Source organism: Anguilla rostrata, chromosome 2 (assembly GCF_018555375.3).
Source record: "Anguilla rostrata isolate EN2019 chromosome 2, ASM1855537v3, whole genome shotgun sequence".
In the NCBI taxonomy this organism is placed as follows: Eukaryota; Metazoa; Chordata; class Actinopteri; order Anguilliformes; family Anguillidae; genus Anguilla; species Anguilla rostrata.
In genome coordinates, this window is record NC_057934.1 from 44,456,208 (window position 1) to 44,471,783 (window position 15,576).

Genomic DNA, 15,576 nt, shown 5'->3' on the forward strand with positions numbered 1-15,576 from the left:
TTATGATCTTATTACAAAAATGCAAATAACATTAAAATAAACAGATCATGCACTTAATATGAGAGTACATGGAAATATAAATGGAAGTGTGATGCAAATATCTTTTATTTATGATTTATTTCCACTGTGTTGTCTTGCCTCTTTTTACATCTACCCAGATCCCGGGTTTTCCTCTTTCTAATAATCGCTTCAAGTGTAAAATTGTTTTTCTCTCTGAAAATGTTTAGAATTGGAAGTTTAAGCCTGGATTTTGTGATTTAAATAACATGCTCTCCAAAAAAAAAAAAAAAAGAAGAAAAAAAAAAAGAAAGACCCAAAATGCAGAAATTCTAATATTCTTAGCCAACGGTATCAGTGCTGGAAGGGGAAAGATTATTTAAAAGGACATGTGGAAGAGATCAGAGCAGACCAGTGAAAGCATTTGGAAGGCTCGGTGGCTCCGATCAGCAGCAGTTAAAAATCACAGCTGGGCTAAAGATGCTGAGTCAGACGTGAGGGTGTCCTGTGCCTCGCAGTAATGACACAGCACCTGGGATCAGTCCATGGGCCGTGATGGGGGGGGGACCCCTCTGCACTGCTCCGAAATCAAAGACAGACAGATAGACACACAGACAGACAGACAGACAGACAGACAGACAGACAGAAAAAAATGGCTAGTGATTCTGTGAGAGGTAGCCTTGTTGCAGAAATGATTTGGAGTCCTGTTGAAGTTCTGCAATGAGGAGGCCCAAATTTGTTTTGTGATTAAGTGTAAAATTTCATATTCAGTGGGAGCTCTGCTCAGCCAGTCCAACATCGTTCTATGGGGGAAAAAAGTATCTTAACCAAAGCGTATAGCATTTTAGTTTTGAGAGTATTTTAGTATTGAGAAACACTGCATGTGTTAGCTGCAGGAGTCATTTTCGCAATAGCACACCATTAAGAAATGTTGCCAGATGAAATGTCAAGTTTGTTCTGACAAAACTAGAACATCAGTTTTTTCAGTTATTCAAAACCTGATAAAATATAAAGCTATTTTCTTTTGTCTGAAGCTTGTCAGAAGCAAATTTGAACTGTAGATTGGGCATTATCCCTCAATAACTTACTAAATTTTGACAGCCACAAGTGAATTGTAAGCTAAAATTATCTTATGACCATAACTAATTATTTTAAGGGCCCCACTACCTCTACTATTACCCCAACCCCCCTGACATTAAACATGGAGTATTGCCTCCTTCTAATGGTTCCTTATGGCAGTGCACTTAATCATGCCCTGTCAATGCTTTGCTCCTCTACATGCTGGCTTATTTTGCATGACAGAGGAGTGGCAGCAGCACTACCCCTGCACCTAGCTCACTGGTATGCTCTATGAACTATTTCCTGGGTGTATGCATTTAATATGTCCGTGCATGTGTATGAAGCACATTAACAAATACATTAAACACGGATGCGGTTCTTCATTGTTAATACTATCGTTGGTAACAAAATATTTTTAGGCCAATGCACAAAACGATAGCAGATCTATGGTCATTGAAAGAGGAGCATTGATTACAAAACCTGTTCACAATGGTTGCACGATAATTCCTTGCGCAATTAAAGTGCAATCACGCAGGTACACAGGCTGTTATTTCAAGTGATACGCAAACGCATGCGTCTCCCCGAGCCTCCAGCCTTCATTGAGTCTGTACAAGAGGAAGTATCTCGTCTGGAATACGTTTAACAAACATTCGTGAACACCCACTCATATTTAGAATGCAAACACCACCTACACTTAACATAGCTTCTCCTGCACTCTGCATGGCACTGAAGGCATTTACATATCAACAGTGGCAATGCCTAAACTATAAACAATCTGATCACCAGGCAGAAGAAAATGTTTAATTGCTCTCGCATGCTACTGCAAACAAATATAAATTTGGCACCTTTGCTGTGTGATATAAAAATTCAGACTATATCAAGTGTTTCACACTATCACATGACACCGTCTCCTCAATTATCTTGGGAGTCTTTACAAGGAAAAAGATTACAAGTTCCACTATAATTACCAGGTGACCAAGTCAAAGTTGTTTCATTCTTTTTTTCTTGTCTGCTGAAGCTGGCTTTTTGCATTTCAAACACGTACCACCTCCCCACACTCTCACATGGTGGCTTCTCACCACCATGTGAAAATAATACACAACCCAAAAGTACTTTGTTATATTCTTCCTTATTATACAGTGAAGTGATATTACGCAGCTTGTTAATTACTTGCTTTGCCCCACTGAATATGATGATGCATTTCTGGACCAGCATAAAGTTTGAGGAAACACAGAACTTGGTTGGAGACATTTAATAACTAAAACAATTCAGTAGCAATTAAAAGAGACAAGCAGCACATTCTTTTTAGTCTCTTTCAGCTAAAAATAAGGAGAAAAAAATGGATTTTCCACTAACAGCTGTATGCGTAGAAGAAGATAAGATTGGTGATGTAGCAGGATATCAAAACAACTGAGATGAGAACAATATGTAGAGAGTGAAGAATGGAGTTTGCTGTACTTTTGGGCGAAAGTCTTATGTTAATTACAAATTCTCACAACCACCAAATTAGCATTGCTCAAATGATCTGTTTTGCGAAACAGCAAGAGAAATCAATTTGCATGCTAAATATAATACCGAAAATTTGATGAAGGGGATCAGAGTTATTATTTTTCCTATTAAACTGAAGAAAGGCCCATCACTGGAAAATAAGGAGGTTAATTTAGACCTAATAAATCTTTTGGAAAAAAAGGATTATTTAAAAAAGACATTAATTTGACTGTAAAGTAAATGCTAAGAGCCAGGCACATTGTGTCGCGATAGCCACATTCCCGTGCATTCTAATATTTCACAAATATTATTTGCGAAATTTAACAATTCTGGATATACAAGACCATATAAACAACTCATAAATTATTCAGCATGAGACATAATATCAAAATTTAAAGATGGAGAATAAGAGGTTGGGAATATTCCATCAACCTTCCACTTAATAGAAGAATACTTGTAATGTAAACCTTTTCTGAATACTACATCCATTCAGATTCACTTCCATAAAGTACACATGGAAAATTAACATGTTAACCAACATATCGTTGTTCACTGTGGAAGCAGCCAAAAAGGGCAGTCTAAAAAACAAAGTTTTAAAAGGTAGCAACAGATAAAAGCAAATACTTCTGCTTCAAAATGAAAATACTCGATGTGTGGGTTTGGGGATGTTTTTAATTAAATCAGCACATAATCTTAACCTCTTGTTTACATTCTTGTTCCCAACCAGGGAAGAACAGGAACATGCTTTGTCTAATTGTCTAATAACTGTCTAATTGATATTTTAACCATGGTTTGAAAATACACCCCTGTTCCTGCATTTTTGCACAACAACTACCTCTGAGTGTGAAACCATGAATGTCCATTTTTCTGTATTTGGAATGTTTCCTTGATGGAAAACATGGTAATGTGCTTAAAGAATGACTTTTATTCATAGTTAAAAGGCATTGTGAAGAATGAGGTTGCTTTAGATTAAGGTCAGGCTAGACGTCCAATTCTCCATGAACTATGAACCCCTTGAATGTACACATCCAAGTCACTGTGGCGTTAGTGAAATGAGGGGTTGGCTTGTGCTGGCTTTTCATTTCCTCCTGATTCTCCATGATGGATCAATCAAAAATGTTCAAAATATGAATTGTGATAAGAGGCGGCAGGCGCGTTAACCGCCAGCACTTGACGCGGTGCGTGCGATAACAACGCGGCCGCTCAGCGGTCGCAGTCTCGCGTCGCATGGCCGCAGCTCGTGTTGTCATAGCTCATTTGTGGCAATGTAAGCAGGTACATTTCAACACTTGGGGCCTGGGGTAACGCCGTGTGTCAACGGGAGCATTTCGCATTCATTAAATTGTCTTCAAGGTTTTGTTTGTCACAGGAAGTTGCCTGGCTACGTTTGCGTAGCGCTCCCCAGTGCACCGGCGCGGTAGAGGGCTCCGCTCATCTCCCTCGGCCCGTAATTATGCTGAGCGCGGGAGACGCAAGATGGAGCCGCGCGGAATAGCCCTCCTTTCACTCCATCCGTCCACTGCCGCCCGATTTTTCAAGGTGAAATTTCTAGTTCAGTAGAGTCACATTCATTCGGCAGCAGCGGGCAAATGTCACACCTACACTGAACTGCGCTCAATGATTCTGCTATCCTATTCCATTTAAATTTACTCCACTTTTCCTTTCTGACACCTGTTTAAATCAATATCTTCCTCTCCGGGTCGCGGGCCGAATATGCCGAGGCGCTCACCGACCGCTTCTCAAATCCACTAAAATCAACACAATAATTGAAATATTTTCAAGCTGATTACACCAAGGCCCGAGGCTAGGCTGGTTGCTAAGGGTATGCTCCCTGGTTGCTAGGGGGAGTAAATCATCTTGCATTATTTGATTTTTGTTATAGATATGAAACCGCTACTCCCTCGATTAAATGTCTCACAGTCTAACACCTAGGGGACCAAGGGAAAGAGAGGGAAAGCAGCAACCTTGACCCTGTCAAATAAATATCTCTAACTTTCCCTGTCCTCGGGCTTTAAGTCTTTCAACACAAACCTGTCTGCTTATTTATTTTTCCTCACGTTTAAATAACAAAGCCGAGGGAACAGGCGGATTGAGGGAGAAGAAAAGGAGTAAGAAAGAGAAGAAAATTGCGAGAAAACAGTGAGCTGTCTTCTGCTATTCAACAGTCTATCAGCTTTGCCAAAACGCTCTGTATTTTCCCTAACCTTGCCAAGACGGAGTGGCATAGCCAGCTAATAGCCTTGAAGTCGCGGGCTGAATCTATCCGGGGTCTTGGTTAGGGAGCTATATTGTAGCGATACACAGAGACACATGCAGACAGCTTGTCGGGAAGAAGACCACAAAAGGTTTATCGTGTTTTGAATACAGATACCATCCACATATGGGAAATTTTCACTGCAGAAGAAGGGGGTATCAAATAAAACAGTATATTGTTTATATCATTTTTTTTCTGTATAAAAGTTGTTGGAAATGTAAATCTTCAAGTTGATGAGCAGCCAAACTGTAGCAGAAATACCAGCATATTGTAATATTCAACATTTTCTTGATTAGGAAATATCTAAAAAACCATAAAAGTACTTTTCAAATGACAGGTGGTGATCCTATTATTACGTAGGCACACATAAGCAAATACCTACTGAATACACACATACCCTAGTTCATTCCTATTTATTTTTACTATATGTCATTTTAAAGAAACATGTTCCTTAATTCAGAAACAGTCTTTTATACTTTATATACAGTAAATCATATATCTTTTAAGCATTGATTTGATGCAAAAGATTACATTGTTTTGGACATTTCACATGTTGAACAAAATATGGTCAAGCAAATATGATTCAATAGCCGTGGCACACAATGGTGTGATTTTATGTTTTTCCAAATAGTAATAAAATTTTACTGCACAACACAAGGTTGCCATACAACTGGCAAAATGTTTTTATTTATTAAGTCTAAAAGTTTGTACAATAAATATACTGATTAATTAGATGAAGCATGTGAAAGTATTAAATCTTTTTATGCCATTTATGTTTAGATACTTTAAAACCAGCAAAAAGCAGAAAGACAACTATAATAATAACACAGTTTGGTTAATATGTGTTGGGATAATGTTTTATTGGGGACTGTGCCAAATCAATAGGACAATGTTCACTGGTGTGGGTGCAGCAGACATTGGTGTTTGTTTGCCGACCGCCCTGTTGTTTTTGTTCTTTAGTTTTATTTGTCCAACCTCGACAGTGAAATTCTGACACAAACTGGCAATTCAAAGAAACGACTGTAGAAATAACTTCATCTTAACTGAATACACAAGCACATTTCAGCCCACTGGAAAAACATACACTTGCGACGAAAGGAGAACACAGTTTCAGGCTCAGGCTGAGAGGCTTCTTTGTCTGTGGGCCGAATACTGGGGAGAACAGTTAGGTTCAGTGGCTGCTAAAAGTGCAGTTTCCGTTTCATGCTTTGGTCTGGTGCCAAGTCAAGTAGCTATTTTCAATACGCTAACCAAGTTCGATATTGACTTAACATTAACAATGGGGAAATCCAACATTAAATAACATGCATACACTGAGAGGCGATTAGAGTCTTTTCACAACAAATCAAGTCAGAACAGTATGCCTTTTATAAGGGTCACACAATCACATAGCGGTTGTTTTGTTTTTGTTTACTAATGAAAGCATTGCAATGTCTTAGCTTCCTTCACACTAAAAATGATCATTGTTCCTCCCCTCCAACACTAATTATTATTAAGGATAGCACACAGATATAACACTGAAATATTTTAGTACAACTATAATAGCTTTGTTAATATCCTTTTTTTGCGAGAAATGGATGGTGTAAAAGGGGAATGAGGGATTAAAAATTTACATATCTTAATAGACAAACATGTACTCAGTCTCTCATCAAAAGTGCCATGTTGCATCTTGGGAATTGTAGCATGTGGGCTTGGAACCCGCTCAGTCCCATTGTCTCTTGCCCTGGTAGGGCACACCATGCTACAATAAACATGAATAGATTTCCATTGCCCCATGGGATAATTACCATAGATTATTCAGCGGGCGAGGAGCCTGCTTTATTGTACCAAAGGATAAAAAAAAGAACTTCACCACGACACCCCGGTTTTGATGCTTTCAGATGTCCTATGAAAATTCAGCTTCATTCTATTCCCCAATTAGTTCGCAATTGAAGAGGATTTGCTGCAGAAATGTGTCAGACACTTTGAAATTCTGCTGGTGCCTGCTTTTCCAAATGAGATCAGTCCTTGCACTAATGATGAGGTCAAGTAGAGAGGAGAGGTAGCGACTCACATCTCGTCTCCAGCTTGAGACCTAATGCTACACAATGTGCTCTGGGTTTATGTATACTCTGCCGACGTAAAGCCGCGTGTTTGCTGCTAAGCGCTAAGCGCTATGGCAATTCAGCCCCGTCTGCTACATTAGCTGCCTTAGACGGTGAGAGTGATTGCTGCCGCTGCCGTGTAACCTTAGCCAATAAAAGCCCCTCCTCGAGACGGCTCTGTGAATGTTACATTTGCTCTCACAGTGTGGGGGAGCCAAGTCCCCCCCGCACGCTGAACCACGGCTGGTGCTAAACCCAAGCTTTTTAATATCCAGTGTGGGTATGAGGCCTAGTCTGCAGACAGTCACAGTGCCAGGTGGGCTGCCAGGCACAGCCTCTCTCAGGAGCTTATCGGTGTTACATCATAACACACTTTACGTTGACCCAAATTCTCCGTCGCCGCTCGGCTGTGCTCCTGCAGTACGGCTCCTTTTCCCTCTGCGAAAAGACAGATTTTCTGCCCACTGAATCTCCGCTGCATATACACGGAATGCCCGATGGTCGATTAACGTTCTCCTCTACGCGTTCTGTGCTGTGTTCGGTAAGATGTGGATGCGAGGAGACCGTGTTTCTCTTTGCGTGCAGTGCGGCGAGGGTCTGTGGTGCGGCGCTTGATTCAGATGTTGGGAGCGGTGAATAATAACATGGTTAATGTGTGCGTGTGTGTAAACAGCAGGCGCGTGGTTGAGCGATGCTGTCCTGCTGGGACTCCAGGCCTCTGCTGGGGCTCAGGATCAGTTGGGAGGGACGGGGAGAAATCTGTCACACGCGGCAGAAACATACGCCCAGACATCACACTGCATACCTGCCAGAGACGGCATCTCTCAAATATCCTCCAAAAGGCAACCAGGTCCACTCTCACAGCATTAATCACTGATGTGTAATGTATAGTGCGTGCTAATATGGATAATGATACATGTTTTATTTAAAAAATTTGCTCATTAATCGGAAATACTGCAGATTTACAAAAACACAACTAATCTGCAGCAAATGCAATAAAATTACAGACAGTTTCCCAAATAAATATATACGACAACAACGCTGTGATCAGAGAAGTGCAGTTGCAATGGCAAGCACACCTTGTGCTCAGATAAACACAGTGGTTCCATATAATCTACGCACTGTTTCAATGCACCCAACTTAGTCTGGAGTGGGAGCATAAAATGCTAGCGAAAAGTCACGGATGTCTAATATTATTAAAATTGATCAATTTGTTTTGTTATCTATCTCAGTGCATTCATGTGCCTTTTATCAATTACCATGCTCTATCTTGTGCAGCTGACAGGGTGAAGAATAGGCCTGGGTCCACTGTCACAGAGCAGCCTGTCTCTTATCCACGCGATCTTAGATTAACTTTAAACAGCACTCCGCCTCATGGCTTTTAACATGTCATCTCGGCATCAAGACACGCTTCTGCATTAAATAACAGTAATTGCTAAGAACATGGTGGATTAACATGACAATACAGGGCCATGTTAACACAGAACATAAGGTTTGTCTTTTCTGAGATTACGGCTCAGTGTTTAGAAGAAACCACCGAAACACCAACAAACCCAATCCTTGTTTCACTTTTTTGTATATCCTTTTTTTGTTAATGAGTAATTTTCCTGTGTATTTATATGCCCCTACGGGGTTTCGTAGTGAACTTTTTTTCTATTCCACATTTTTCATTTGAATTTTAACAACTTTGTTTGTCGCAAGATTTAGGGAATTGTGCAGATGAGGAATTATGCCATAATTGGCCGCTGAGTGAACTTAATTCATTGAGCTAATTTCCAAATGGCTTTTAAAGCCACAGTGAATTAAAGATGCACTATTGACCTACACTGAAAAAGATATATTTCGGTTGATGTGTTTCACTGTTCATCTGAAGTTCCAGTCCCATAATGTGGAGTATGTCACTTTGAATTACGACACTCTTATGAATGAACATATAGTATGAATATAAAGCATGTGAATGCCCGGGGATCACTTTACGAATTCCATCCTCGTCACATTGCAACAATACACAGAGTAAATGGATTAGCGTTCTGCAAAAACTCCAACAATCGTTTAACAAAGCTTACAGATTTGTAAGTATGCATATGTTTTCATTTCTACAGTGTTGGTCTTGATTAGCAGACAAGTAAATATAACCATGGAAGAGATGTACGAAAACAGTATTTAAGCACTGGATGTACAGCTCATTGCTGTTGGAAAAACTCTGATTGAACAGTAAACTCAAATTAACTGGGATCTGGTGTACTCTCGGTAATGAGCAAAATGGATTGCTCACAATTGAATACAACTACGCATCATTCTACATTAATCAGTGACACTTTTAAAGAGGATGCCATGCTTAAAAATGTTAAATTAAACAGATTTGTTCCTTCACTATTTTCCCTCATGTCCTCATATAATTTGTTAACAACTGCTTTCCGAGACAGATAAGCATTTATCTAGAAAGTGAAGCATGTGTGTGTGTGTGCGTGTGTGTGTATGCATGTGCATGTGTTCCTGTATATGTGTGTGCGTGTGTCCATGTGTCTGTGTGTGTGTGTGCATATATATGTGTGTGTGTGTGTTAGTGTGTGTATGCATGTGTATGTTTGTCTGTGAGTGAGTGTGTGAGTGTGTGTGTGTGCATCTGTGTGTGTGTGTGCGTGTGTACATAAGTGTGTGTGTGTGTGTGTGCGTGTGTGAGTGTGTGTGTTTGTGTGTGTATGCATGCGGATGTTTGTCTGTGAGTGAGTGTGTGTGTGTGCGTCTGTGTGTGTGCGCGTCTGTGTGTGTGTGTGTGTGTGGGGTGGGATTTGAGGCTGAAAGCCTCCCACCATTAGCAGCAGTTTCCCTGCTTCCTTTCCCTCTTACACAGCGTGGCCGACAGCTCCTCAGAGAGGAGGGGGGGGGGAATCAGGAGTGATCAGAGCCTGGCCCCTAAATAAACCTGACGCCTGCTGATTGGGGGCCATTCATTAGCCTGTAGTTTGGGCCGGCGCGTGGCAGCAGGATCGATAAGGCACTCCAACTCCTTTTATTTACAAACTAACAGCTTTTAGTGGCTGAGTTTTTAAACCAGCGGCTGTTTAACTGCTTTATTCGGATTCAGCATGAAACCATCTGGTCCCATTTGCTGTAAGTCTCTCCTAAAGCCCCAGCCTGACAAGCAGGAGATATGTCAATGCAGTTATCAGCATAAAGCAACATCTGCCGTGCCTGACACCCACTATTGTACGGCCATTTAATCTGTCCCCCTCCTCCCCTTAACTGCAGACAACAGCTCCCTATATTATATTTTGCCACTCAATTAGCACTATCATCCCGCTGAAATAGAGGCCAATTTACCTTTAATGACATCATTGTTAGACTAGTGGCAGTGGTTGGTGTTGGTGCTGTCACTAGATAACAGAAGGCCGTCCCCGTTTCCTCCACTGGCCGCCGCGGAGCCTGCCGGAGCCAGCGCCGGCCAATCACAGGGGCCGCCTTCATCCCTTCACCACCAACATTGTTTCCGACAGTTCACAGAAGCAGCGTGGCGGAAAATTGAGTCCAGATTCATTAGGTTTTCAGTGTGCTGCTCAAGTCAGTTAAATTGATACATTTCCTAACAAAATTGAAGTGCTTTTGTGCTGCCAGCGGAAGGCTGGTGACCCTGCTCGGCCCACTGAGCAGCCGAAACGAGTTGATGGATCCATTAGGCCGCTTAGACCGCTTTTTCCTCTCCCTCCATTTCTGAGTGACACTGTAAATCTGAACCAATTTCAGACTCTAATCATCATTACAAACCTCTCCACTGTTCATTTATTACTCTACAATTCTAATACACTGCACAGATGGGTCAGCACACAGAGGGAGAACTCCAGAAACCCAGGTCTAAACACCCAGCCTTCCTGTTCCCCCTGGTTAAATGGTTCATGACTGGTGAGACACTTCTCATCCAGCGAAAGGCACAGGCTCACTGCTCCCGCACTTTAGCCCCCTGTTTTCCCCTCTCCTTCGAACGACGAGACGATGGCCGATAAACAAGGCCTAACCCAACCCCGCAGAAGATACAGGGGAGCCTCCGCACACCATGGGTAAGACCTGTCAAAACAACTATGAAAGTCTGGCTTAAGGAAAATATGGAGAAACCATTTATAAATGTTGAGGGAAATAGTTCTTCTGAAAAAAAAAATGAAAAAAGAAAAGATTAAAATGTATTGTAATGATTGGCAGGCCCCATGGCCTGGCCCACAGAAAAGGTTGATGGCTCTCTGTTGTATAATAATTACTGTAACACCTCCAAAGCGTTTCTCAGCACAGCACCATCTTCCTGGCAGCCCCCTGGCTGCCCACTCAACCACATGGCTAAGCAATGGCTGCTGGAGGATATTATTCTCATAAAAACCCAAATCTGATTTTTATTCTTTTTTTTATTGTTAAATGTGCAGTGTTTAAATGAAGAAACCACACACATGAATAATAACCAGAACATATGTTTTTTTTTTCTCTTCTATTTCTAACCGTTAACTTTGAATGAAGTACTCTGTGAAAGTTCACTGTGTGTACAAAACAGGTGAAATCTCAAACGGCTGAGGTGTACGAATGCTGGGATAATTTCATATACTCCAATTGCAGCGCATTAATCTGCAGGCTTACTTTGAAAAGCACTGAGTAAGCTTGTCAGTTCCTCCATCTAATTACTGTTTCTCCTCATATCCTCTGAGTGTGGTGAAAACAGGCTATAATTGATATTGAGATGTTTTTGCCCTCAGAAAGTAATTAAGGTTATCAATTAATACAGTCTAATTTCTGGACATCTTGGCTTGGTGTCCTTGAATGTTCTCTGATTAATTCCTCAAACTTAAAAAAAAAAAAAAATGAAAGCGCTTCAATTACTTTGCGCTGAATTGCAGCCCTGTGAATGACCTTAACCGGGGCTGCATCAACATTTAAATTAAACCCAACCCAACCTTAGTCAAACAAAACCAAGGACACAGGATTCATTGCAACCAAAAGGCCTTCCAAGATTTTAATATCTTTCTGAGTGCAAGAACACCCTCAGCGGGTGCTACACTGGCACCATAAAACTGAGGAATTTGCACACATTTGTTTATGAAGGTGTGAAGAACCAGGCATTGCTCTCCATTAACATAAATGGAAGGCTCTTAAGGAATCAATAACACCATTGGAATCAATTAACGGCCCACACAAAGAAACTTCTTTCCTCCTCTGGGACCTGAGCTGAAACAGATTCCCCATTTTACGGAGGTATCCTGCTTCCGTTACGTTCTTTATCTGTTTGTTGTACTTGCTCGCTTAACGCCTTGTTCCGAACACGAGCATTCAAGAAAGAAAAACAAACTTCCAAGGGAAAAAAAAGATTGTGTTATTTGACACAGTATTTAAGGCAAAACACCATACTTTCCCAAAAAGAAACAGACTGGGAGAATGTATACTAAAACCTTTTCATTTATTTGAAAGTAAACACCCACGTATGCCGTGCATTACCTTCTCTGCTACTTGCAGCCCATGAACACAAATGTACAATATGGCAGCACGCAGGCTACTAAAACGCTGCCACCAAGGTGAGAATAAACAGCCGATCCCACCACCCTCGCCGCCGCTGCTTTACTTGCAACCAGAATCGCCCGCCCAACAATATTACTGCTGGGGGGATTACGGTGACATAATCTTTGCAATGGCCTGTGAGAGGGGGCTGAATAGGTTGGACACTCTATGGCACGCGGTGATAACGGTTTGTCACCGGGGCTCTCGGGCTCATCATTCACAATCTGGCAGATTAGCGGCCTGCACCTTTCAGAGCATTCAAAAGCGTTGGGACGGCTACATGTTTATTTTCAAACCCCGAGCACCCAAGGATGGAGGGAGTGTCTCGTCCCCTTTCTTGAGCCCGTCCTTATTTCCCTTCATCGCACCCCCCCCCCCGCCCCACGCGCGGTTCGGCGGGTCCCTTTGTCTCGCAGGCCGTGAAAAGGGATGTCGCCCCGGATGAGGGACGCCCACATTGCCTTCTCCGCTCGAGCCGCCGGAGGCTAGCTTCCAGTTCAGAGACCCCACGCTTTGGCGACAACAGCAACCGAGCAACTTGCACCCGTTCACACCACTGCTGTCTAAAAAAGAATAAAGTGGCTCTTTGAACTCACTGAACAGAATAATCTGCCAATGTTTTGCCGCTCAAAAGCGCACAGAAAATCTTTGGTGTAAAACAGTAAACTTGTGTACTTTTAAACCGTAATTGTGTACATAATGTCCCAAATGGACAGAGCTGATTTAACACTGCCAGAGTTGATTTTACACCAGTGATTATGCTTTGCGCACGAGTAGAGCCTCTGGCATCTGGTACTTCGCTCGGACCCCAGTCCTCTGCAAGGGTCTGGGGAAGACCGGTCAACCGCAAAGTGAGACCCAGCTTCCCAAAGTCAAAAAGGGGAGCTGTGGCCAGGATATCCATTTACATCCAGTTTCAATTTTCCCTCTGCGATCGTCAGTGCCATGGTCTGCCATGTTTATGGCATGAACTGCTTTCAAGAGAGCTTTAATCAGTCCTCTCTGATTCCCAAGTTATAATTTAAAGAGATCCTTTGCATCTCACAGTTAGAGTGTAAATGAGATGTGACATTTCATTTGTGCTGTGCGGAAAGGCGCTTCAAATAAATAAATATCAGTCCATGACAGGCGGGGGCTGCTGTGGGCACCTCTCTACATGACAATCTCTGGTAAACTGTCACACATTAAATTGTCTCTCTCAAACATGCCGCTTTCTGATTGGTTAGCAGATGTAAACTAACGGAGCACTCCTCTAAACCATTCCCGAAAGCATGAAATTGACATTGTGAATCATATATGACACTGACTTCTCCACCTTGTAATTGATCTGCATTTAGGCAGCGCGCAAAGTAGCGGTCAGCAAAACAGCGCACTGCACCGCCAGCGTATTACCAGTCCGTTTTCATTATAAGGACAACAAACGCTCTATGTTGTCATTTATTTATTCTTTAGACTTTTTCTACTATATATTTTCAGCATATGGAGTGCTGCAGATATCCTTTCATTCGTAAGTTCAGCTTTACAGATTGCTCCTCCATGTGGAGTAGATCTTCCTATTCTTAATTGAATTGAGAAACGCTTTCTTTTTTTATCTAATCCCCCTTTCCTCCAAACTCTAGCACATGGGAACCTGGGCAACGTGGTTTTCAAATTAAGCACTTCACGTTCACAGAAATATTCTTATCTCTCCGTTGCTTCTGATACAGAGCCTGAGAATGAGGTTTGTACATTTGAGCACGATACAATAAAATATCTTACCTGGGTGCTTTTGGGTACTGGGACTCAAAAAACATTTATGCCTATTACATGTTACATACAATACATTTATACATGTGTCCGCTTCTTTGTTGGTGAGATATCACTTTTCAATTCAGTTCAAAGGAAACGCTGCATCCTCAGTAAATATCAATAACAAAGTATTACTGAGTCACATGGAAAATGGCAGGACAGCGCAAAATTCTAAATCTAATTCTCTTCTGCAGTGAGGCATCAAAGTATATTATGTTACATTTCTCACAGCACATTTTGCATGAACACTGTGCTTTCAACTATCCAGAAACCATTAAAAGCCTCATCTCTGGTTTTGTTACACTGTAGTCAATACAGCATCCATAGCATTTATTAGTACTGTTTGGGGATATTGTATATGCACTGAACATATTAAATGTCACTATATCTGAATATAGAGAATATGCAAAATGCAGATGCCTTATGTCTGACCGTAATACTGTATTTATGGTGGTTTACAGACGTCTCAGATTCTGCAGTTGTACTCTGATCTCGACTGTCCTTGCCCTTCCTTCCTCAGACAGAGCACACTAGCGCCGCTTGGATTGAGAATAGCCTTCACTGCCCATTTGTGAGTTGATTAGGATAAGGGTAAGCCTGCAATTTCAAAGGTAATAATGCAGTCACTTCCCTTATTGTTTTATCACACTGCTGGGGGAATTCATCCAGTTTGGTCTTTAAGATCCAGATCTGGGCTGTAAATAAGTACCGGCTGATAAGGCTTGTTCTAGCAGGACTGGCAGAGATAGGGGTCTTACCTGCGAGTCATTTTCAGCATGATCGCCCTTATCGGCGCTGAACCGGGCCTCCCCTGACCACTCCGCCCCCCGTTCCTACGGATCCAAACGGAGAGCCGATCTCAGACAAAGTTCGCCATTAGAGAGGGATCGGGGTTTTTTTTTTCCCCCCCCCCCATTGTTGCACTGCTCATTAAACCTTTTTACCCACATCAGCGACGGAACTCAGCCGTAGCGCCCTCCCCCTAATCAAATCAGGCCATTAACCCAGCCAAATTAGCACACATAAACCTGCGCGGGCTCAGCCGCACATCCGCGCAGGGCTCCATCCCTCACACAGGAAAAAGGAAACATTTGAGGTCAAAGTAAATGCCCTGTGCAATTTACATTATGGGGTGGGTGGAGGGGGGGGGGGGGGGCGGACTTCAATCAAAACAGTTTGGGAAAGAGATCATGGTCATGAATAGCTCTGTTAGATGAAGAGAACAATTAATCACTTTTAAGCAATAACCGTAATTATTATTATTTCATTGGATTGCGGACGGAGCGGCATATTTTATCAGATTGTCTGGGTTTAAGTAATCCGCAAAGCTGAATTGAATAACGCTAAATACATGATTTTCTAATGGGCATTTTTTTT

At 41.9% G+C, this 15,576-nt stretch overlaps 1 long non-coding RNA gene across 1 annotated transcript in view; it reads right to left on the reverse strand.

The window, feature by feature from the left end:
* LOC135249503 (uncharacterized) overlaps positions 1 to 15,068 on the reverse strand; it is a 45,467-nt gene extending 30,399 nt beyond the window's left edge. Inside the window, exon 1 of the long non-coding RNA XR_010328715.1 lies at positions 14,958 to 15,068. This is a non-coding gene — a long non-coding RNA (uncharacterized LOC135249503). The remainder of the gene's footprint in view (positions 1 to 14,957) is intronic.
* Between the last annotated feature and the right edge of the window lie 508 nt (positions 15,069 to 15,576).